Below are 26,090 nucleotides of genomic sequence, written 5' to 3' on the forward strand. Positions count from 1 at the left end.
GTTCATTTAAATATTTCATTGCAGCCTAAAGCCATGTTGAATTTAGCTGTGATTTCTTATCTGTCACATCAGTTTTGGTTAAGCTGATCAGTTTTTGAATAGAAGATCTTCTTAGAAAACAAAGGAACAGCTTGATTCTTTCTGGGATATCTATGCACTACTAATGCACTAATGCTAACCAGCTTTTTGGAATCTTATTTTTATTATTATTATAATTAATTTTCCAATAAAGATAATTACCAGACTATCAACAGCTTTGTGGAGAGTTGAATGATGCCTAAAGAGATGGGAATGAAAGATTAGACCCAGTAGGATTGTGTATATCCTATGGTCCAGGAATGTCTCACTCTGTGACTATAACTAGCCAAACGAACCATACGATGTCAAGCTCAGCATATTAACTTGGGGGAAACCTGGTCAGGGCTCCTGCTTGGGAACTGGCTGGGCATCAGCCAGTGGGGTGGTGAGCAATTGCATTCTACATCACTTGTGCTGTATGTTCTAATTCTATCATCATAATAATCATCACTATTCTATTATTATTGTTGTTGTTGATTATGATGTTGTTGATTATGTTGTTGTTATTATCCCTTCCATTTATGTCCTATTTAGCTCAACGCACAGATTTTACTTTTTTCCCCTGATTCTCTCCTGTATCCCACTGAGGTGGGGAAGTGAGTGAGCAGCTGAGTGGTTTTTAGCTGCCTGCTGGGTTCAACCATGTCAACAAGTCCATAAAGGTTTTACTGTGTTTAATATCTTTTTCTTGAATTTACTTGATAAATAAAAGCCAACAAGTAGAACTTGAATCAAGAATTGTGAATTGCCCCCATGACAGGGGCGTGGAACTAGGTGATCTTTAATGCTCTTTTCAATCCAAACCATTCTATGATTCTATGATTCTATGGCTTGGCTCACATCTCCCGTGGTTATAGGAAATTAGTCAGCTGCCTATCAGTTGACTAATTTCTAACAGAAAGGATTATGTCTATCTCACAGAAATTAAAGAAATCTAATTTTGTGTAGTTCTGTGAAGTTTTATAATAGTTACTAAAATGTATAGCTTCTATATCATAAAGACATCTATACAAAAGACTGTAAAACCATGAATATCTGCACTAATACTTGCTCTCAGATGCCCTTCTGGTGTAAACCTGTATCATCCCAAAGGACTCGGGAAGCTGCACTGATGTGCTGAAGGTGACTCCACTGACCTGAGGCATCTGATTCACTGTCACCCTCCCCTGACTCCTACCTTGCTGTATAAAGCCACTGAGAGAAATCTCTTTGCTTCCTCTTCCCCCAGGCTCCCATTGCTGTTAAGAAAACTGGCACTAAAATACTACTGACAGATTGGTAAGTCCTTTTGTTTTAAGTTATTATTGTTTAATATTTTCAATTTGTTACGTTTCAATGTTTTTCTTGGATTGCTCTTTTAATACCATAATAACATTCAATTTAATCCAAGCATTGATTCAATTTGTTGTAATACCGGCTTAACATTCAATCACGGTTTCCAAAGAGAATCTTTGCCCTTGCAAATGCGTGTCTACACTAGAGGAAAACAGTTTAGCTTTTACCTTCCTCCTTTGCAACATACCTCGATTTCAAGTCAATTGAACATGTCTCTGAACATGTTGGAAATGAGGCTGCATAACTTCTCTCAGCGGTGCAGTTCATCCGTCATTCCTAAAACTCATACTCTGTACTGGCAGGAATTTATGTGGTGTCAGCGCTATGGTACACATGCAGAATTCCAAATCTGGTGTTTTTTAGAGATGCTGTCAAGGTGTCAGGGTATTTTTCAGGACCAGGTTGGCTTCCATCCAAGCCAAAGAAAAACTTTCTGTCCACTTCAGTTGTAGCTGGGTCATTCTGTTTTGAAGATGACACAAAATTTGGGAATGTTAATGTATTTATTTATTATACTGAAACTATTCCTATTATCTCCAACAGAAATTTTTCTACCAGAGTTAGCACTGAGGGATTTAGCCATTTATCACTATATTGTTTTTTCTGTGTTTTGTTGTATGCTGATGAAATGGAAAGTAAAATGCAGACCATTAAATAATTATCTTATTATTCAACAGAAACAACTTTTAAAAAGCCCAGCAAATGAAATAATTAACAATAAATGAGAAGCTGAACAGATATTCAGCAAGTTGTTTTTGCAGTTTAATATACAATACTGCATGTTACCATGCCAGGGTACAAAAATAGTTCTTTTAAGCTGCTCTTGCACCTGTAACTCGAAATATCTGTCATCACAAGATGTTCAATCAAAATTGTTTATATGCCATATAAGGACCATCAAATTAGCTTGCCTATGGATTCTTGACAAAATATTTGCATAAGATAGCATTATGTGACTTTGCTGTGAGAAATGTACCCTATTTTAAATGAATGCCAGGGAAACAAACCAGGTGCAACATGCTATACAAAAACCCCATAGAACTACTTCTATGAAATTGCCTCAATTAGGGAGCATTTTTATTTGAAATCCCTATTGTTTTATTCATCTTTTTAGAGCTCTTTTCTTAGTGAAATGATTGATGAAGGCAGTCAACCAAATCAAAGGGATAAAATTATATGCACGTGAAAAAATAAAGTGAAAAAGAAGGTAACACAGGTGGGTCTATTAAAGCACACACACAAACACCATCAGGATGATGTTCATTTTAACCTTTTTTCTCTATTAAGTTCAGCATCTGTACAAAATAAGATTGCAATTTTAAACTCATATTGAGAACGGATTATGTTTATATCAAAAGATTGAGTGATAACAAGAATGGGGTTTCACCAAGCGTTTTTAAATGCATTGTTCTTTCTGTTATCTTGAAAGGGAATCATTATGATTGAACTGTATCATGTAGCTGAATTGGATTTTTTCCTTTCTTGTATTGTGTACAGAGCTAGAGCTGGCAAACATTCTCCCTTGCAGCAGTCCCAGGTTAGCAGAACCCTGTTTTATATGCTGAGGAGGCAGCTGTAGGAAATGTCACAGTTCATTCTGGGGAAATCATACCACTGACCAGAAATCAAATCAAGCAGTGAATAATACAGTGTTATTGGCTTGGTCTCTGGCTCTCTCCAGCCTACACTGTGTTCACTTCCAGTTTATAGACAGGTACTGGGCCCCAGTGCAGCTGCAGTACCTTTATATGAGGAAGTTATTCCTCTGGAGCACAACTTACAAAAGACTTTAGGAAGGAACAGAAAATGTTGCCAAACCCAGAATAAAAAGGTTCCTCTGCAAAAGTGCTGTTTATGGGAGGACACTGAGCCTTCATCTTGCTATCTGTTTGAACAGCATCTAGGACCTGATTAGAAAGCTGTCCAAAGCTAGATACCACAGATCATCTCCCCTAACCTTGACTTCACCTGGTGTAATTTAGAGAAATCTGTGGCAGTGCATCATCCCAATTCTACAACCTCTACACAACTAGTTTCTGTCAAACTAGGTTTTATGAGCCATGTGTATTATTAAGCTAGAAAGGGCCTGGGCTGTGTCATATACTTAGTTGTGAGTTGTGTGCTCCCAACAAATGTCCACCATGGCCTGAAGAATACCACAAACCACAGGCTGCTCTCAGCTGGCAGCATGGTAGAAATCATCCTATTTCACTAAAGAAATGCATGGTGAAGCGTGCTGTGGGTCTTGCCCTCTACAGTGGAGAATGGCCCTTGATCCATTCCATTTACTGATGGAGATGCACACGTAGGTATGCACTTAGACAAAGGGTCAGCTCCAGATTCTAGCCTTTGCTGTGTCACACATTTCTGTTACAGCTATACTTAAGTATTTTAGTAGTATAATTTTGCTGAATAATGTCATAGGGCTCTTGCCAATAATTTTTGTGTAACTAGGTAACCATTTCGGCTTTTATCCCATTAGTATTTGTAGAGTTGCTTTATGCTTGTTCTGCTCATTTCAGCTCTTGAAGTAGAAAAAAGCTATTCCTTGTGGTAAGTTAAGCCTGGATTCAACTAACAGGGAAATCCTAAATGAGGAGCAATGATTCTTAGCTTGTGGGTCTAGCGAACCATCTCCTCTGGCGTGAATTGCTGTGACGGTCAAGAGACCCCTTCTGTGTTTGTCTCGAAACAACTCAAAAGGCGGCACTGAGCGCTCGTTATGGCTTGGGCAAACGGCGGGGAGGCAGGGCTGGGATCCTGCTGAATCAAATTAGGGGACGCTTCCCTGTGCTGCCTGCCCTGAGGCCGTGAACATCAACGGCCCCGGCAACAAACTGCCCGGAGACAGCGGCGCAGACACTATGGCGCCTGTCGGGGCAGGACGTCAGCTGGGTCTGAGGCTCAGCAGGTCCCCTGCGGATGAGTCTGCACCGGTGGGAGGGGTTCAGAAGAGCCTGACCCTATAAAAAGGCAGCGGTTCTCCGACCATGTGGCGTGCACCCCTCCATCTTGGATCGCGGAGGGGTCACGGACCACGAGGAATCCATGGACTACAACTGAAAGAGAGACGTCGCTGGATCCACGAGGTGGGATCCTGTTTCTCTTGTTTCTTTCATTTTTTTTCCTTCCCTTTCTCCTTTTCTTCTTCTACTTCGTGTGTTTTAGAAGAATAAGAGCTTGCCAAGGCTTTTGTTCCTCCTGACATACTTTTAGGGAAGTTTACAATAGTTGTTGTTCCAGTTTTTAACCTCTGGAGAGCCTGTGGTTTCTCCCGTGAACCATGCAGACTATTGTAAAAGATCACCTCCCTCCATACCCGCCTAGTGAGACGGGACAGTTGCTCTCTGGAGTTTTTTCTCCCTCCCTACTAACTCCTCAGATAAATAGGACAATTCTGAATACTTTGTTCTGTTAGTTCGGCTCGTACACATGATACAGTGGTTTGCTGTTTTTAATCATGTCAGTATATTCATAACACATTCAGTTTCTCTCAGTTTATGCTTGAACATTACCAGCTTTTGTATGTATTTTTAAGGCTTTTTAAAGTTCATGTTGGAGCAGAAACTTCAACTTTGTCTCCAAATGGGTTGACTTTCAAGAATTACATTTATTTGTTCGTTTTGGGTAAAGGGTTAGTGATTGTGTTTTCTTCAGATGGCTTAACTTCTGCAAAGCATTTTTGAATATACGGTAGAAATTCACCCTTTGTAAGCTGAAAATAGTGAAGTTTTTGATGCATCACTCACAGCATTTCAGCTTATGCATGGAAATTTTCTGTGCATATCTTTGTTCTAATTTAGAATATATTTCTATAATATATTCTTTCTAACAAGAATACTAAGATTTAAAACTATTTTTAGTGGAAGAATTAGGGCTTGTATAGACTTACGTGATGTTTTTCCAGAAATAGAGGGAATAACTTTTGTGATCATGAGGAGTTCTATTATTCTAGTGTTAACCTTGGACCATCAAGTCTGGTTCTCTGTTTGTTCCTAACTTATTTTCATCTTGTGAAGTATGTGTTATATCTCCCATCTATTGCTAACATTTGCTAGTCATTTGTTAGGTTTTTGGCTCTTCAGTAAAAGTTTTGAACGCTTTTATTCCTAATAGTTCAAAATAATACAATTTTAGGGTAATTGAGTAAATGTAAACTCAGGCATTCGATTATAAGAGTTTAGGTGGGCAGGGCCTTACAGGAATCATCTGTTCCAAAGCTGTACTCAGCTCAGGACTAACTTCAAAGAGAGATCTGGTTGTTGAGTGTTTTGTCTAGGTGAGTTTTGCATAACTTCAGGAATGGAGATACCACATCTGACCTGGGCAGCCTTGTCCAGTATTTCATCTCTCTCATGGTGAACCATTTTTTCCTTACAGCTAGTTGAAATTTCTCCTGTTTCAACCTGTCAGCATTGCCCCTTGCCTTTCCACTGTCCATCTCTGTGGAATCTGAGTTCAACTTCTTTATAGATAGATACAGTGAATTCTGCTCCCATTTTCTGTAACCTAGGTGTCACAATGGTTATCACACACAACTGGCTTTGGAATGCTTTTTCCAGGAAAAATCCCTATTTCTCAAGATATGTATGGAGAGATTTTAGTTATAAGTGGAATTAGGTGATTTTCCGGTAGATCTGCAAGCATCTGTGAACAGGATTCATGGATGATCCAAACTAGATTAGGGATGATGATGAAGCATATTAGTTTAACCTGCTAAAAAAGCAACATCAAAGAAGGATCAAATCAATGTTACACATCTTTCCGATACACAGGATGACTTTATAAAGTAGTTACCTACCCTACATAGTACATTCAAGAAGGAAAATAATGTAATAAATCAGTGGTAACTCAGAAGAGACAAGTTCAGTGCTGTGTGTGAATTTGTAAATCTGTGTTAGAAGTGGAAATAGATTTTATATCTTCCTGCTTCTTTGTCACATCCAAAAACTGTAGTGAAAAGAAGAATTGTTGTTAGCAGTATTTGACATAAGAAGTGCAAGGTGCAGCTAATGAGTGTTGAATCTTACCAATGAAAAGCAACAGAAAAACAAGTCTATTGATCAATGTATATGAAATAATATTTACAATATAATATACTTTGAAATAATATACTTTGGAAAAGAGAAAATGCCAACTTAATCTTGTGTACTTATTTCCACTAATTTTAAAGAGCAAGGATAGTTGTAGGTGTAAACACCATTTGGATAAAACTTCACAGTAATTTTTGGGACAGAGCTCTTGAAGTGGTGGCTCTGTCCCAGCTTGCTGGGACTGTAGTCATAATAAATGGCCCAAGATCAGTCATTTGCACCTCATCTTGACAAGGTGGATAATTATTATGCCATTTGAGGTAAATGCTGCTGAACTCTAAATTGTACTTTCTCAGACTTTGCAGAAGTTGTCAAAACCTCCATATTTTCTGCTTTTCTAGCTAACCTAAAAAGATCATGTCTGATGGATTTTTCAGAGACAGCAAGCTTTGTGAAATCAGAAAATTTACCTGGCTGAGTATCAGTTTAGATGGCTGAGATTTGTCCAGAATCCACTCTAGTTTGAAAAAAGTTGGGTGCTCTGTGTGTTTTATGAATGCCCTTCTGTAAATAACTTACAATGTAATTGTAAGTATTATTTCTGGAAAGGCCAGGTTGGACACAGGGGCTTGGAGCAACCTGCTCTAGTGGAAGGTGTCCCTGCCTCTTGGCAGGGGGCTGGAACTAGATGAGCTTTAAGGTCCCTCCCAACCCTAAATGTTCAATGATTCTATGATTTATAAGCAAGAATTTAGTCCAGTAACACTCTATGAAACAGCAAAGTGAACTCTACTTTTTGCTATGTATATATTTAATTTAAGATGGAAATTGTGGGAATTTAGCATTACACTTGCGAAGATGATACAAAGAACATTTCAAATCAAGCTGCAGTTCTGTATTCAGAACTCAGTATATACACTGAGGTCCAGAAAAACTATGCAGTTTATGTTTAATCTGTTCTGCAGTTGATCACTATATCTGAATTGTGAAGACATAAACCTTTGCAAGAAATAACTTCTTAATACTTGGAAATCCTGATTGTTTCTTAGGGTGTTTTTTTTGGGGTGGGGAAGTTCTAATTAGGACTACTAATTTTAAGGTCCCAATATCTCATTAACTAATTCATTCTCCAGAGGGGAGGACCAGTGGGAACACAAAGACAAAAGACTTGCCAAAATTAATAGGCTGGAAATGAGATGAAAGTGTTCAAAATTCCTGAGTCCCAGTCCTAGTTACTCCTGCCTATCATGTTGCTTCACTTTTAGTTGCATGACCAGGACTTTTCATGACACGCTTCTAGTATGTTGGGGAAGGATTTGTGAAACAAACATCAGAGTTAGGAACAGCTACAAACTGAAAAATAAACCATCTAATATGATTTATTAGGCCTTCGGATGTCGAGCAAGAGGTAGGTAAACAGTAAAGTTTTAAATAACACGTAATATCATCTGTGTCTTTTGTCATCACTGCAAACCACCATTATTCATACACTGTTAATGAGTATAATTTATGATAACGCACAGTGGCACAGCGCGAGGGATTCTCGCCGAAGGCACCAACAAGCCTTGTGATGCTTGTGTAACCAGGTAATTGTTGTGCTGCTCATACAGAGTTTGTGATGATAAATCCTAATTTGCTATGATTGTCCTGTGTTACGAAAGTACAAAGCTGAATTGAAATGATGAACCCGCAAGACATGTTGATTATAAGATTTCTGTGTTTTTTTCCTGGTGTTCTCTCCATTACTTCTTTCAACAAGAGAGCAACAAGATACTGGAAAACATAATCCCAGTAATAATCAGTTATATTTTGTCTGTGCTTAAAATCGTTTAGTATGTAGTATTACATCTCTAACATGGAAATAAATCTGGGAAACAGAGGGTTTTTTCACTGGCCTATTTTTAGGTCTTCCCTTGTGCTCATTCTCCACCCTGTGAGATATGAACTAGAACAGGTCTGTGAGTAGCATCAGTGTTTTAAAAGTAACCCAGAAATCCCGATCTGTAGGTAGACATGCGAAATAGGAGTTATAATTACCAAGTCCATAATGAGCCCTTACTACAGGCTAGCTTGACTCTCACCTCTCATAACTATAGAAAGTTTACTAGTAGCTGAATAAAAGCATAACACAATCTAATTCATTCTTAGGGACTGCAGATAATGGTAACCAGATTGCCTCAGTTTTCCTATGTACATCGCACCTAATTTAGGCACTACGTTGAACTCCCTTAAATTAAGCCTGTAGTGACTGTCTTTACAGGCACTGGAGAAGGGTGATTCAGCCCATGTTAGATCTCAGTCCTCTTGTGGAACAAGATCCTCCTGAGGATATCATAGCTCAGGCCGGGAGGGAGCTCAGGAGGTCTCTAGCCCTCCTCAAAGACTGGTCAACCCTGAATTCAAACCAGTTTGCTCATAGAGACTTGAAAGCCTCCAAGAAGGGAGACAGGGCCAAAAGCCTTGCTGAAGACATGGTAAGTGACAGCTAGTGCTATCTCTCCTCATCCAGAGATCCAACCATTTTTGTTATAGAAAGCAATCAATTGGGTCAGCTGTGAGTTACGATGGGCAAATCTGTGCTGACCCGATCACCTCTTCCTTCGTATACACTGAAATGTGTTCCAGGAGGAATCACCTCCATGGTTTTCTCAGGGACGGGAGTGAAGGTGACCAGTTTGTGGTTTCTGCATTGTCTCTTATCCTTTCTTTGAAGTTGTGTGCAGCATTTGCCTCAGATTGTTTTGTAGAAAAAAATAAGATGGTGAGGCTTCTGTCTCAAGTTATCTTGGTTAAAGATTAGTATTTTAATTCTCTTGCTCCCCCAAAATTAATTTCACTGTGGTAAAATACCTCAAAAGTTAATTTTCCAGCTTCCACTTTTATAAATGTATTTGTTAAGCATTTGTCAAGCAGAATGTCCCCAAAATAGGTATCATTATTAATGTACTTCAGCAAAGTCATCAGGTCACCTTTCAACCTTCTTTTTAATAAGCTGAATAAGCTACGCAGGACCTTGAAAACAAAGGCAAGAAGTTTGAAATTGGTATATAAATGGCTGTTTTGACATTCTGTAGCCATGTCTTAATCTTATTTCCAATGACTTTCAATATGTATTATTTGTAAAATTATTAAAATTTATTCTTTAGTTATGCTGACTTTGCTTTAATGGCATGAAAAGCATCGCAGATTGCCATTTCTATTAATTGGCTTTAATCAAGAATTCCTACAGACACCAGCCAGATAATGATAAAACTGCATCAATGTCACTGTCACATGCTGCATTTTAAGTGATGATGCATTTCTCTCTGGTTTTGTATCATTAATACCATATATTTATATTAAAAATATCTGCAAGATCCCCGTAGAGATAAGAGGTCTAAGATACTTAGATGTAATAATAAGATCCTACGCACAAAGACCTCCTAGTCTAAATAGAAAAATCAGACAAAAGCTGGGGAAAAAATCCATTTCTGTCTTCATTTTTAATTGGGGAAATAAACCCAAAACATCTCATAGAGACAATAAGTAGTATGACTAAGATAATGTAGGTATGTTCTGTCACTAGTGTCTTTGTCCAAAACCAGTCTGTTCTTTTCACTGAAATTACAAATGTAGGAATTTAACGGATAATCTTATTGTGCATTCAGAAGTGCTTTAATGCATAGGAAAAAAAATACCCAGTCAGTTCTCACCGTATGTATTTGTAACACTTTAAACAGACTTACAATGAAAAGAAAAAAAACTGCTTACTTACAGATAAGGGATTGATGACTGGGATTAAAACAGAAAGATCTCGTTGCTGGTCATTTGTAGCACTCTTTAGTCAAACTAATGACTTAAAGGATCTCACCAAAAGAAAATTTAATGCAGGATTTTTATCAGAGGTAAAAGGCAGCACTTTAGGGAGTAACAATTACAGGCTGATAACAGGGGACTTTGATGTGTCACATATTACTGTTACATGATGAAGGGATTAATAATAACAATAATAATATCAGAATGCAATGAGGCAAGCATAAGCTAGAAATAACAAACATGTAAAGTTCCAATTAGGTGGGAATATGGATGAAGGTATTCAATAGGCAGTAGTGAAATACAATATTTCACTATCCAGGATTTCAGGGGAGAATCTGCACAACTAGAAATGCTTGATCGTAAGGAAACGGAAACTGCATAAACTTCATTTGTTAAAGAGAATAGTGGAACAGTTGCATTGTTAAAGAAATGCTTGTGGGATACTCTTAAAAACCTATATGATATCTGGCTAATATTCAATATATTATCTAATACAGTTAAGCATCTTAAATGATACTCGATAGCCGTGGAAGGGAAAATCAGCATGTGGTTTCTCTTAGAAGCTCATGAGAACTTTGGTAGAAACTCATCTCGCCAGAAGATTAAACCCATTTGCTGTAATACTTAAATTATCATGGAATATTAATGTCCATAAATATTACTGACTCATTCATTGTGCTTGTGCTGGATTAGAAACAAAATCAGTGCTCTTTTCCCTCAACCACTTCCTCATGACATTTCCAGAAATACCAGTTGGAAATCCAGTTCCTGCTGAAGCTGATGGCACAGGTTGACTGTCATTGCGTTCAGATCTTGTTCCGAACAATTCTAGTGACTATATGTAATAGAAGGCCTGGTTGCAAATGTGTCATATATGTCTCACTTGTTACTTAGAATTAAATACACAAGCGGATTTGTGTCTTATGTTATGCTTCCATTGTGCGAGATGAGTGGTCATGAACCACTGCAAAAAGCTGCTGGGAGAGAGTAACAATGATGCTCATGCAGTATAAGCTGATATCTGAGTTGACAGCAGTAAAAACTTTGGCCAAAATGACTAACCTGCTATAAGAAGATAGAAAGCAAACGGAAACCAAAGAAAATTTCTTGGGGAGACCTTTGTGCTTGAGACTGTTCTATAGCATCCCATTTCAAGAAAACGGTATTATGAAATGTTCCAGCTAAATGCAGAGCAGACTGTGACAATATGTCATGGCATATCTTGTGTGTCAATTGTTTTCTCCTCTGGGAAGTAGAGCAAAAAAGGAAGTGTTCTGCGTGCCATCTGTTCAGTGTGATCCCAGGCTTGTTGTGTATATCAACCATATGACCAGTTCATGTATGTGCCAGAAGAGATCACTCTTTTATAATGCTCATTTGATTGTGCTTTAAAAAGAAGTCTCCACAGCCTTCGTTTTACAAATAAGTTTCTTGAAATAACTTGCATATCTCTACATGTTATACTAAACCACTTTAGCCACTGAATTCGTGCCTCTAAATATGTATCAGTAAGGCAATCTTCTTCCACTGGAATGTGTTTCACCTTGCTAAACTAACAACTGCAAATGTGATTAATCACTTTCCCCTTGGGGTCATTTATTATGAATGGCTCATGTAGTTACTTCATAGAGCATCCTTCTAGGGCGGTGTGAAGGCTTTTACAAATTGGATTCTTGCTTGGCTGATGCCTCCTGTCATTACCTGTGTGAAACTGCATGGCTGGCTCCTGCAGACTAATATTTTGAGAAACTGCTCTAATATCTCAAAAAAACATGAACGACCAAAACCCACCAAAAATATAAATCATAAAACCCACTCCAAACCCTTCATCAAACAGAAGTTTCTATACTATCAGCTAGTTTCAAAACAACCTCCCTATCCACTGAATTTTATAAAAGGATAAGATGATGTAACCAAAAAATTAAAGAAAATGATGTAATTTAGTCACTGCAAAAGATTGTTGGTTTAGGACTGCTGCTTAAAAATGTTTTCTAACACAGGGCACTAATTTGGGAAACATGACTGCCAAAAGAAAATACTATTCTTTATGGGAAAACAAGCAGATGAAATTACACTTCTGTCTCTTAAGACATCACAATAGACAAGAAATGTGGCTGCCTGCAAAACCAGACACAAGTTCATTGAATTCCTCCCAACTTCTAATAAGGTGTCTGAGTCTGAAAGTGATGAGTCCACTGCGATAAGACAAACCCTGAGAATCAATACAGTGAGCATCTGTGTTTTTCTGTTGTTTCTTTATTCTTGCACCCCCTTTTAACTTTTGAGTCATTTCTTCACAAATACGATTTTTGTTCGAATACTTTCTGTCATTCATAAAGACTTTCTATATTGTATTCAAATGTGCTGAAGGAGACTTTCATAGAATCAGTCAGCAATGGTGCAGCAAGCTGGACTGTAGCAAATCGGGAAGGCAAAAACTCCATATAAAGTGTGTTCTAAAGGGTCTCTTCAGGCACATGTTACAGTAGATGTTTGAACCATTTCCTCAGGATATCAGATCTCTGGATGTTCGAATCTTTGTCTTTGAGGCAGTAATGAATAAAACACCACTGCCAATGCCTGTGGCCTTCGTTCCAAAATAAATCATTCTCTAATTGAATGGAATGAAAATTGTATCAGTGCTTGGGGAAAAATGCAAAAATATTAAAACTACCTCGCTAAACCCACTAATGTTTGTATTCACAACACAAGAACAAATTATTTTCCCCTGTTATTTTAATTGTAAATCTGAAAAATTGTATTAATTGGATTAAATTAAGGGCATAATGAATGTCTTTCCAGTTTATTATGACCTTATGTTGTCTTTCTTTACATTTCTTAGAAACATCTTTATAATAGCACTAAAAGCTCTTTAGTAGCAGCAAACAGAAACATTCATGTTGTTAAAATAGTCTAAAGGTACCTTGCAAATAACATACTTAATAACCTAATTTAATCACTTCGAAAACAGAGTGTAATATATTATGGTGGATTGGAAGGAATGGTGAATTAAAGGCACTTTAACTCATAGGAGCTGTCTTCTTGTGAGTGACTGTGGCGTAAATACAGGATTATGTTAAATCAGCACAGAAGCAAAGGCAGTCTGTGCAGAGCAGCGGTACCTTTAACAATTACCCAATGTAATGTGAAATGAGTACACTCCAAAAGTATGTGTAGTGAAAGTCAGAAATATGTAAGAATTTTACTCAGCATGAAGTAAAGAAGGATAAAGTATATCCCACTGATTTCAGGCCTCAGTAGAAGTCGAAAGTAGATGAGGCTTCCCCTCGACACAGATTTTAATTTTTTCCCAAAAATCTACATCAAACGCATAGAAGAACACAGGCTTCGAAGACCCAAGATGAACTTAAGTAGGTTGGTTAGAGTTGCTTTGCAATGCAAAATCAACCTTCCTTCTGGGCTTCTGGCATCTCTTTTCTTGCAAAAGGGATCTTTCTAGCTAGAAAATTCTAACTAGAAATAAATCACAGTCTCTTGAAATCTCTTCTGCATGAATAGCTTTGTAGTTATTTTAATACCCCTGCTTTTATAGCCTGGTTTGCTTCTGTATTTCTGCAAGAAGAGATAAGTGAGGTCCGGAATGAATGACTTTCCTCTGGTTTTTATAATTCTTTAAGATAGTTGCTGGAAAACGATCATGTCATAAATGAAAAAACTAAATAAATAAACCCCAACCAAACCCAAAGTAGATAGTTGCCTCTGTCTCCTTACACTCCCAAATTTACCAGTGATTTGAGTCACCATAAGAAAGCATTACCTTTTGGAGAGGCCCTGCTACCTGAAATGTCATTTGCTACAAAATCAGTGCTGAAATGTATAGTTACTTTGCTGAATATGACCCAAAACATCAGTTATTCTTTTCAATATGTTGGCTTTTCTAGAACAATTCAATGTATTTCCATCTAACAATACCAACAAGCAGTTGTAAATGTGGTTAGTGAATGTTATTGTTTCTAATTATAATTGGTGAGTTGTTTAAGTGGAAACAGGTGAAGTTAAAATAATGGAGTGAGATAAAGAACATTTAGTGGCAGCGAGGAATGAAAACATTAGAGGAGAAATGAAGAAGTAATATAATAGTGTCTTGGGAGACGATTATTGGAGTGTCAGACTTCTGTAAATCAACACACCAATATATGAAGATTATCACCATTGCAGTATCTCATTGTTGAAATATAGCCCAAGATCTTTATAGAATTTTTCTGATTTTATCCTTAGGAAAGGAAAACTTTGGTAGCCGGAGGATTTTACTTAATAAAAGGTCTTGTTTTATAAAACATATTCCAGTGATGCCATATTCTCATGCAGAAATAGATGCACTTTATCAACTGTTCATATGATTTGTGTTAGAAAATTGTTCATTCTGCATTAAGTAAGTACCACAGGTCCCATTAAGCTGAGTCTCAGAGATGCTCAGGCATGCCTTCACTGACTGCTCTGTCTGGAATATGGAAGCAAAAAAGCTAATCGGGCCTGAAAACTAAGCATGGCAACAATCAAGAAAGTATTTGGCATACTTTAAATTTCCTTTTCTTAGCAGTATAGCTATATAGTATGTTCAGGGGAGGAAAAGACCCATGCACAAGTAATCAATGTTTGGCATCATGGATGTGGTGGATTATTTGCTAAAATTCAGTCCATGGTTTGATAAAGCCCATTAGTCGTCATTATTTGCTTTCTGCAGGAACACATAGAAATAAAGCATTTTCTGTAACACTTAGAGAAACCTCACACGGAAGTTCAAATACTGTTGATGCGCACAGAACTGAAAGTAGAAGTCAGAAAATGTGCTTAAAAAAAGATCTTTTCCCAAAGCCAAGTGCTTTGGGAAATCAAAACTTTCAGGAATCAAACTATTGTGTTTTACTACAGTCAGTCTGTATTCCTTTTATTTTTCCTTAGTCTCCCAATGGGAATTGGTTTTGATTCTATTTTTCAGCATCTGTGCAAACCCCACAGATCATGTCACTTGATCAGGTATATTAGACAGTTTATATGAAGAATCAATGGGAGGAAAAACTGAGCGGGAAAACAATGTGCCAGCTGATTAAGGGACTGGCTAGCTCACCTTCAGTTGACTTTATTTAAAGTCCTCACTTCACATGCCTTTTCTCTCATCCATTTTCCTCGCATCCTTTTTCTCTCCTGTTAGACAACCAGCTGAATTTTCCTCTCTTTCAATTCTCTGTCTGTAAAATAAGTATGATAATATTATTTCTCTATCTCAAAAGGGTCTTGTGCAGCTAAAAAAAAACCTAATTACAAGAAATCTTCAGATGCTGCAGCAATGGGTAACACAAACATGGGTGTGACAGAACTGCTTCATCTTAAGTGCTTTAAGTCTGCGCCTGTGTTCTTGTGGTTTCCAAGGGAGATGTGGTTTCTTTTGATATGAGTATATAACCTCTGATAATCCTCACAGGATTTAGGAGCATTCAGTGGGGGAAGAATACAGTGACAGACAAAAAACCTGCTGCAGCTACTTGAAATGTTTTTTTACGTAGCAGTAGTTTGCTTTTCACTTTGCCTCCAATAAACTGTACATCATAAACTATTTCTTTACCTTTTGAAAAGATGAAAAATACATTGCTTTGGAGTTTAGTGGAGCCTAATTTGATGCTGACTTCTCTATTCTGTACATGGACTTCCACAAGATCTTTATTCAGCTGATGATTGCTGCCAGTATCTTGTCTCCATTTTCAGTGATGAAAAGGCCTGAAGTTATTCTAAATGCTTTGCTGTTGTCAAGGTGATAAAACACCAGCTCAGAAATTAATGATATTCTCGGTGCATGTGTGTGAGAGAGAGGGTATGAGTGTGGGTGCTCATCTACATGGGCTTTGTAGTCAACAGGCTTCACGTACACCTAGTTGTACAGGATACACTCTTACTCTGTCATGATGTCTCAAAGTTTTAGGTAGTTCTATCAGAATAACCCCAGCCTTAAAGCAGCTTCACTGCCCTGGTGAATGCTCCTGTGTATCCACAGAACTGTGGGTAGCTTCTCACATTAATACCTGTGTTCACAATGGTACATGCATTTTTAAAACACATTCCACGGCCTTCATGCCCTACATGCATAATACACGCCTCTTCTGATAACAAGCAGAACACTGACCAGCTCCAGAGTTAAAGAAAGCAGCACTTGCGTGAAGGCAAACAAGGGAACTCATATTTTTTGAAGGTTTACGATTCTGCTTTTAGGAGCCTACTAATTCAGTGCCACAAGATGTCAGTGCAGTTTAAGCAACAGCAGAGCACTCTCAGAGTGTGAACTGCATTGAAAATGGGCAAAGGAAAAGAAAGAGAACATCCACAGTTAATTATAAGACCTGTTCTCAGAGAAATATGTCTACAAAGTGTACACGTTGTTTTTCTTTTTTCCTTTTTGACTTGCTTCTGGATCACGCTCTCTATAATTACAATTATAATGAAAATAAATGTAAAGACTCCAAAAAGGAGCTATTTTACATCCATGTCTGCATTTAACTTTCCTTCTAATTCAACAGCTAATGAAAAAGCTGCATCTCAATACATTTTATTGCTCAGCAGAGCAGGGTTTTCTTTTCAGCAGATGGTTGAATTTTGTTGATATTTTCCCAAGCTTTGCTTTGCTTTGGCTTAGTAAAAGAAAGGGGAGGTGGAGGAGTCAAAAAAAGACAAAACCAGCTCACTTGTGGTAATGACACAACCACCTCACTTGTAACGGGAGCTAATACTTTTCCGTTACAATGGCCACATATAACGGGTAGTTAATCATCAAGAAAATTCATTAGCTGAATGTCACCAGGAACCTATGTAACCGTAGCAAATGAACAATGGACAACAGTTTGAGCTTTAATTCAGCAGTGAGTTCTCCTCATAAGGCTGCTTTCCTCTTTATGAAACTGGTCACAGAGTTAATGGTATGATAAATGGGTGTTTGAGCTTAGTAAGCTTCCTTGCTTACAAGGACAGTTGTTATTCCTGCATAAGTGTCAGTAAATATCTCATACTGGGTGTTGTTTCATACCCTTTTGAATACTGTGTGCTTTCACAACACTGGAACCATCACTCAGAAAACTGAGGCAGGAGCAATCTCCCGTCCCACAGGCGACATTTGCCTGATCTGATCTTTTGGGCTATATGTTTTGCTGATGTAAATTAGCTCTTTTGCATAATGCCCAAAGCAAATCAGTGGTTCATGTGGCTTAGTCCATGTTCATGTGAGCTTTAGCAGTGATTAAAATGCTTGCATCTCTCTCTTCGAGAGTTTGGGAACTCTGTAAATAGTCTTTTCCTCTTTCAGATTGAGAACACACTGTAGGTTTTCAGAGCCACCTTATGGCCTGCCACAGCTTTGAACATGAATACAAATTTCTGCCCCAAAAATCACTAAGAGTAGAGATATGGTGTGTGTGAAATAACACCATTTGGATGCGCATGTTGGAAGCTAAATGGAGACCCCAAGAAAAAGGATTGATTGAAGGTGCTTTTGACTGCCCATCGCCAGTACAGCCTGCTTGGGTTTATAAGGGGTGCTTTTCTGTGTTCAGGCAGCTGCAGTGCTAACTCTCTACCCATGCCCAGCTTGCTGAAGTCTGAACTCCGAAATCATAGAATCATAGAATGGTTTGGGTTGGAAAGGACCTTAAGATCATCTAGTTCCAACCCCTGCCATGGGCAGGGACACCTTCCACTATACCAGGTTGCTCCAAGCCCTGTCCAGTACCCTCTGAGCTACCACTGCTGTTCCCCAGGGGCTGGGAGCATCGTGAAACACCTTCCAACCAGAGCAGTGAGCATCAAATACCACTTCCCGTCATTCCCAAAACTGGGACCCATCCCAAGGAAAGGGTGTGACTATGCCCTTGGAAAGCCAGGATTTGGGCTGTACTCAACACCCTGCTTCATCCCTCACACCCACAGTATTGCTTCTGTACAAAACAAGAAAGAGCGTGAGGGAAATAACTGTAGGGCAAGATCTGAGCTCTTGCTCTGTATCTCACTTGACATCAGCCAAGCCTCGCACAACAGCGACAGCTGGCCCCAAGATACTACCGAATATTTCTTCCCTTCTCTCTTCCATTACGTTTTTTGCCCAGATAATAAATGAAGAAGTAATTTGTTTACAAGCCACTTTCTCTTTTGCTCTGCTGGGTGCTTCAGATGTCAGCATGATAGAAGAGCGGGGGATTTGCGGTACGTCTTTGTGCCTTGGCCAAAGGCTCTGCTGCACAATCCATTATCGCTGGGGACATTACATGAAAACGGGGCATCCAGCGGTTGCTTTCATAGGTTCATAGCTGTCCATGTAGAGAAATAGCCACAGTCTCAGCAGTAATAATGTTTTGTGTTGTAACCTGTGCCTTTCTCCATCTGCAAAGTAGGTAGGTGGGGTTTTTTGGAAGGTTATTTTGGGCTTAAAACACATACCATGCTGCAGGATGCTTTTTGAGACAGGCAATTTTTGCTTACTGAAATCTATATGGAAGGTACAAAACTGATCTGGACTACCAGCAACATCAAAGTAGAAGAAACTGCCTTTTCTTTGTACCTTATCAAATTTTAAACTGAGATAGCTAGAGGTAGGTAGTCAACTAATTCCATGCAAACAAAAAAAGAATGTGTAGTGTTTTGAACTTCTCTGTTTTATTAACTTCTGACTCTGAAGACTCCTGTTATTTATTCTATAGACAAGATTAAATTCTTGTCTCTGGTTTGTAATCGCATGAAGCAATTTGAAATACTTGTTTTTCCCTGCCTGGAGCAGTAATTAGTTGTACCCAGATGCATAGGGATGGACCTACTTTTAAAGGCCTGTGCCATGATAATTGCAATCATAACAGAAAATCAGGCTCGTCTTAGTAGAGAAACCAACAACTCTCCCCTGACCCCAGTGATACTTATAAAAGAATTATTTTCCCTCCATATTCCCAATGATATATATCATGTATAAGTATTGTATATAATACCTGATATTTTCCTTCCATACTCTTTATGAGCACAATACCTTAAGAAGGATCTAATCTGCTTATATTTGGATATGAGGTTCAAGTTATCTTGATTTCAGCAGCCAGCAATATCCAGTTATTTCAAGTAAATATCCAGTTATTTCAATTCCATTTCTGCAGTCCAGGATTTCCAAAGCCCTCCCTTTTGGTTTAATTCTGTGTCAAGACTTTAATTTCCAAAATCCATCAGGAAAATGCAGTGAGAGCCTGCCAAATTAGCAGAGTAGTGAGTAACTTGGAAGACTCTCCCACCCCAGCATTGTATAAATTTGTGTAAAATTATGGCAGTTATGGGAATAAGTTTCAGTGGATAGCCTCAAAGGCTATAAATCAGACTATTTACTTTAAAACCCAGGAGAACCTTCTGAGTTTCCTGATTTTGTCACATTCCCTAAATCAAGGTGAAGGAACACTGTTCATTTCCAATTGAAAATCAATTCATTATTATAAAATGAAGAGGTTGACAGAGATCACGGGTCTGAGAATTCTGACTGAGAGTGTAAGTCTTTATTTGTCTTCATGATGCAAAATTTCTATGTTATTTACAGGAAAACATGCAGAAGGCATTTTCCCAGATGGCTCTCTTTACGAATAATTTTTCTTGTTACCATATATTACACCATTCCTCTTTATATCCAAGTGATTTTTCCTGATTTCCGTAGCATGGAGCTTCACTGTAGAAGGTCACTGGAGAAATTTAACTGCAAGATACCCTTCTTTGCAAATGCCTTGGACAGCTCTCAATAGTTTATTGCTTTAATGGTTTATTTTCTTTAAACCAACTGCTGTTGTAATTTATCAGTTTCAAATGCTACTATAAATTATTTGCATCGCTCTCAAAATAAGAATTGACAACTTTTGACAATTACCTGAAAGATTAAAACAAATGCGAGATTTTGGGAATTACCACTCATAAAAATGAGTAGTTCCTATTTCTCTGCTACTTAACAAGCCAGAATCTGTCCCAGGTTAAATCAGCTCTTATAATAACACTAGGCTAAACTGTATTATGCTGCACAGGACTTGAAGCTTAGAAGCCACTGATTATTTTTCCTATACTATCACCACAATCTCTGTCTGTTCATATGGATTCTTACAGGAAAATAGAACTACTACTGTCAGAAATTACTTTAACTTCAGAAGGAGCAATACAATGCTCCGAGGATCAGAATAGCATAGAGTTGTTATACAGACATCTGTTTGATCCTGCAGCAATGTATTACACACAGTTTAGCCAAACCTTCTGTTATGTACAGAAGTACATAAATACATGTACTTATGTGAGTGAAGTATTATACAGAGATTTATGTGCTACTCACCAGCTTTTTTGTCTTATGTTTTGTGAGATGATGAATGCTTTTTTCTGGAATTGTGTAGAATAGTTCCAATGGGAAATCTTACAACTGGTGGAGAAACTGGCATTTAGGCTTATGCCTGAGAACTGATAAAATATTGTGGCATATACATCAGACAAACTTTGGTGCAATGATGGAGTTTGCTATTTGTGCAGAAATATTTCATCTGTGTACGTTGTCTGCCTCCCCCAGTGAATAGAATCCCAGGGTATAGTTTATTGCTGGAGATACAGATGGTAAACTGCTCGCAGTTCACAATGGCTAGGAAGCCGAATTTCTCTCTGTAAGCCATTTTGCCTTTGGAAATACCTTTTCATCAAGTAGACCAAAAAGTCATACAGGTGATATTTCACATTGTTTTCAGCATTAGCCACAAGGAATTGTGGCTTTTCTGAAAGGGCAGGTAATCCCTGTCATCTTTGCTCATGCTCTAATACACTGCATCAGGCCGGTGGACTTCAAAAGCCCAGTAACTGCTGGCTGAATTGTCCTGAATCTCACCAGTTTCGCTTTAGTCCATGAGATAATACAAGAAATCAAACTGATCAGGCATTTGTGGAGTGACCAAAAGGCCTCTCACACAGTTTCACTATTGCTCTCCAAAGAAGGAAAGTTACTAAGTGGAGAAAAAAAAGTCTGTGGCTCCCTATACTTTCACAACCCTATTGCACTGCTGGTCTTGCAGTCAGAAAGCAGTGGTGAGCTGGAAAGGACGTACACACAGCCAATGCGTTGCAGATAAATGTGTCCAGAGACAATTGCATGCTCATCAGAATCGAGTGAGGTTTGTTATGTATTCCAGTGTTAGCATGCTGAGAAATTCCAGAATAAATGTGTCTTGTCAGAATTTTTCCCCATCATCAACTCTTTATAAAACATAACCTGAGGAGTGTTGTGATTAGTAAAAAGAAGAAGGACTGGCAAGCAACTCACCTGCATAAGGCACAGGTGGTGTCGCCTGGGTCCATGTCACATTCATTGATGGTGTGAAGTCCCATAAGCTGCTTCTCTCTGTGACAAATTCACCTCCTTGAATTTGTATGTTTGTCTTCTTTGACCTATAAGGTCCCTGGAGTATTAACTGGGCACTATACAATTCTATCGTGCCTAAAAAACCTGAGCTATAATTAGAGTACAGAATATTAAATGCTCCTCATGCATTAGCATATGCAAGTAATGTAAATTCAGGCAGATATGTAAGTTATACAATAAAAGTTTTCCAAATAAGGCATACACATAAAGTAATTTATATACATAATATATATGCAAAACTATATGCATATTTGCAAAAGCAGAGATATGAAAGCACAATCTTCAGTAACATCTTCACAGTTGTATATTAATTAGAGTGCTTTGGTGTCTGCAAGTTATTTTCCCATTTGCACAATACTTTATACTGTGATTGTATTTATTATTCTTTATTGGCTCCAGAGTGACCTTGTTAATTTATAACTCAAAAAGCAGGTTTTAGAACTGGAATGTTACAGGGCTTTGGTGTTTCTTAGTGCATGGTTGATTTTTCTGTTGTTTTGTTTTTCCCAGTTGGCAACCCTGCCAGCTCAGATCAGGATCTGATCAGGAGATGCTAATGAAGCAGTTGTTGTGATTCTGTTATGTTTGTATGCCAATAAAATGAAAGGAAATTTAGTTCCTTGCTAGCATAGCAGAAGAGATACATTTCTTAGTAGTTTTCATGCTAAAGAAACATAATCATCAGAGCTGGTTAGTGCTGTGTTTGTTTCACTAATCTTACCGCTTTTGTGGTTTCTGGAACTCAGTCAAGACCACAAGAAATTATTATTCTTGTTTCTGATAGATTTGCTGAGACTAATACTTCTAAAGTTGGAAATAGTCTGTAAACTCTTCTGTGCACTGTAACTTGGCTAAACTAATGCTGAATAACTTACAGGTTTGACCTTGTACATGGCAAAATAATCTAATGGATTTTAATCAAATAGAGGGTGATAAAAAGATTGAACTCATAGTTTCATCTACTCTTCTGTAATATATTGTTGGGGTTATTAACTAGTAAGTATAGATGATAGGAATTTGTTATTAGATGCACACTATGTGGGTCAATTTTCCATCAATAATTTGAGATATAATTTAGAAGTATAATTATATTCAATACATTACTATTGTTTGCTGCTTGGGTTCAAAAAATATCTTACAAAGACGTACAGCAAGATATTTTTATTTATTTATTTGGAAGACCATAAATTTATCTTGAGAAAACGACAATTCTTTGTGAGTTAAATAGTCACTAGAATCCCTTTGTATAATTTGAACATAGATCCTATTTCACTAGATAATAGGAATATGAGATCTTGTAATGTACATTGCCAAATATTGTGTATAATCAGTGAGGCTCTGAAAGTCTCTTACATTTGCAGTGAAGGAAAGAAAAATCCTTTCTCGTCTGAGATAGAGATATACCTATCTCTCCTGTTCTTAGCTATGACCTATGGTGTTCAGATAACCTGTGTGCATCTGGTTTGGTTTCTTTGACTTCCTGCATCACAACGTTACTAAACCACCAACACAAAATTAAGAACTTTCTGGCACAGACTCTGCCAGAAAAGGACCATCTTGTCCTTTTATTTGATTCACTTATTCTTTTTTGGTTGCTTTTCCCCTCCCTCTCCGTTGTGTCCTTTCCCTTGTCAAGCAGCTAGCCTTCATTACTGTGGCATAATTTGTTCAAGGGGAGAAGGAGGAGGAGTGTTCTGCTCCAAAGATTGCCAGGCTGAGGCTGACTCTGTTTTCTTGTGATAAGGAGTTACACTCTCCACTAAGCCATTTTTGATTCAAAGTTGTGCCCTGTCTTCCATCTCTCTAGATGGCTCACAAAGGAAGGAGTGAATTCTTGGTACCTCAGCCCTGGAGATTAAAACAGCCACACTGAATTGGGTTTGAATCTTTTTTAATTGAGAACCAGTGGAGCATGTGCGAAATACTCTGTGCTTCGCTTCTGTGTTATGCGTTGCACACTCTGCAGTTTGTATGCAGTGTTCAAAGTCAATATCCAGTACCGAAGTTCAGTTTTGCAACCTGAAATGTAGTTACAAAATGGCAGAGAGACTGGTCCTTGCAGCCATCATTGAGAGGTGGGCAAGCAGGAGATGAAATTACTCTACCAGTGTGATTTATAGTTGGATCATCCAGTGATAACATCTGAGAGATGTTAAGAAAACTCAGAGTTCAAGTCATAGTTCCTAATTTCTACAGTTCTTTGGCTGAACAAGTTAATTTCTCATCTGCTTTTTCCCCCTTGTCTGTTGAAAACATGTGCCTGAAGAAACGTCAGTATTAAGGATAGGCAAATAAAACAAATGCCTTCCCATTTAATCTCTCTACTCAATCATAGAATCATAGAATCATGGAGTCATAGAACAGTTAGGGTTGGAAAGGAGCTTAAGATCATCTAGTTCCAACCCCCCTGCCATGGGCAGGGGCGCCTCACACTAGACCATGTTGCCCAAGGCTCTGTCCAACCTGGCCTTGAACACTTCCAGGGATGGAGCATTTACCTCTTCTTTGGGCAACCTGTTCCAGTGCCTCACCACCCTCACAGTAAAGAACTTCTTCCTTATATCTAACCTGCATTCCCGCCATCCTAAAACATAAGAGTCTTCTGAGTTTAAAAGTATTTTTTTCTCCCAAAGATGTTTAATTTTGAAAGATTCTCTTGGGGTTCTTTTATCTCCTAAGAACAAACATCCTTCACCTAACTGCTTTTAGCCTTCAAGATGCAACAATTTTTTAATAAATTTCTTCAGAACTGCTAGAGTCAAAAGTGTTTGGACATGAATTAAAAGAAAGAAAGAGGGGAAAAATACAAAACTCAGAGATTTCTCTCCAGGTTGTCTTTGTGACAGTGAAAGTTCATAGATGAAAAAGATTACATGAATGATATGAAAAGTTTCTACACAAAGGGAACGTACTGATAGTAAGAAAGGGATCAGGCCCTGTAGGAAATTAGCTCCTATCCTGAAATAATGTTGATTAAATCCTTTCTTTTCATCTAGTCTTGGTCTCTTTGTACAAGTTCTCAAGGGAATGAACATCTATTCTGCTGAGGTATTTAATCAACCTCAAAAGCAGTTTTATTGCTCTATGTACTTTTTAATGCTATAAGCTCAATCCTTTAAATAATAATAAGTCAGTGACACACTAAATACTGAACATCTTGAAATAAGTATGGCTGACAGCTGTAACTGTGGGAAATCCAGTATTTCCCACATGCTTCGTGGTAAGATATCTCTCTGATTTTCAAGTATAATAACCACCTGTTCATGGAATCTGCCTGAAGCAACAGAGCATGATGTGGTTTCTGTCTGCCTTGACACCTTGCCCAAAACTAGACAATTCCTTGTGATAGACCCCAAATCTGTGGCAGATGTGTGAGATCTGTTACTCTTGGGTAAGGTGGAGAACACTGTCATTCTGTAAGAGCTAAATCTACTGCAAAGGGCCACTCAAATCACTGCTAAATGTGTATGTCATCTTTTACCGAGTTGTCTTTGATACCCAGTTTCTGCAAGACTGGCAATCTGGCTTGATTCCTGAAAGCTCACCAGCAAATATCTGGAGATATTAATAGAGTTCCTATTATTTTCCTCTTTCTCAGGTCTTTTGGGATCTCAGACTTCATATTTAGTTATTCAAAATAGAAGGGAGATATTTTTTCCTGCTAATATGAAGAATGCTATAGGTTCCTCCTCCCCCCAAACTGAAAATCTTAGTATCCTGTAAGAGAAGTTGATTTGTTTAAATATTTTCCTGTTATTCATAGAGTCTTTTTTATTAAATACCAGGACATGTTACAATCTTTAAAGTATTTTTCTTCATATGACCCCTGGAAGATATTTAAGTACTTCTCTACTACTGTGGATAACTGGTACTTAAGGGCATCCCTTTAATTTCTTTCTATAGCTTGAGCTCAGACTCCCCTGAATCCATATAATCTACAGTTTAGCTGGAGTCTAGAGTGAGCTAAACCACTCAGGAAACTCAGGTATAAGACAGGATTGTCTTGAGCATGAACCCAACATCCTCTGGCAACATGAAAGCAACTGTGCCCAGAAAATGGCAGTTGACATTGTTGGCAAATTGATTAGAAGCAACTGCAGACTTTTGCAGATGTGTCTTTCAGGCAGACATGCGATGGAGATGAAGACAGCCAGCAGTGCAAACAAACCTAGGAAAAACAGGACACTGTCTGGAAGCAGTTTTCTTGTGCTTTCAAATGCAAACATTGCTGTGCTGTGCTTGCCTGGACCATGCCTGGGGCCTACAAGGATGCTGGAGAGGAACTCTTCGTTGGGGACTGTAGCGATAGGACAAGGGGTGATGGGTTCAAACTTAAATAGGGGAAGTTCAGGTTAGATATAAGGAAGAAGTTCTTTACTGTGAGGGTGGTGAGGCACTGGAATGGGTTGCCCAGGGAGGTTGTGAATCCTCCATCCCTGGCAGTGTTC

General features: G+C 38.2%; 1 protein-coding gene across 3 annotated transcripts in view; it reads left to right on the plus strand.

Annotated features, from left to right (window-relative positions):
- TENM4 (teneurin transmembrane protein 4) overlaps nucleotides 1–26,090 on the plus strand; it is a 1,610,848-nt gene that overhangs the window by 214,736 nt on the left and 1,370,022 nt on the right. For all 3 annotated transcript variants that reach the window (XM_030476261.1, XM_030476262.1, XM_030476263.1), the window contains exon 2: nucleotides 1,307–1,356. The gene's annotated coding sequence lies outside the window, so the exon portion shown is untranslated. The remainder of the gene's footprint in view (nucleotides 1–1,306; nucleotides 1,357–26,090) is intronic.

Source organism: Strigops habroptila, chromosome 2, assembly GCF_004027225.2.
Source record: "Strigops habroptila isolate Jane chromosome 2, bStrHab1.2.pri, whole genome shotgun sequence".
Classification (NCBI taxonomy): Eukaryota; Metazoa; Chordata; class Aves; order Psittaciformes; family Psittacidae; genus Strigops; species Strigops habroptila.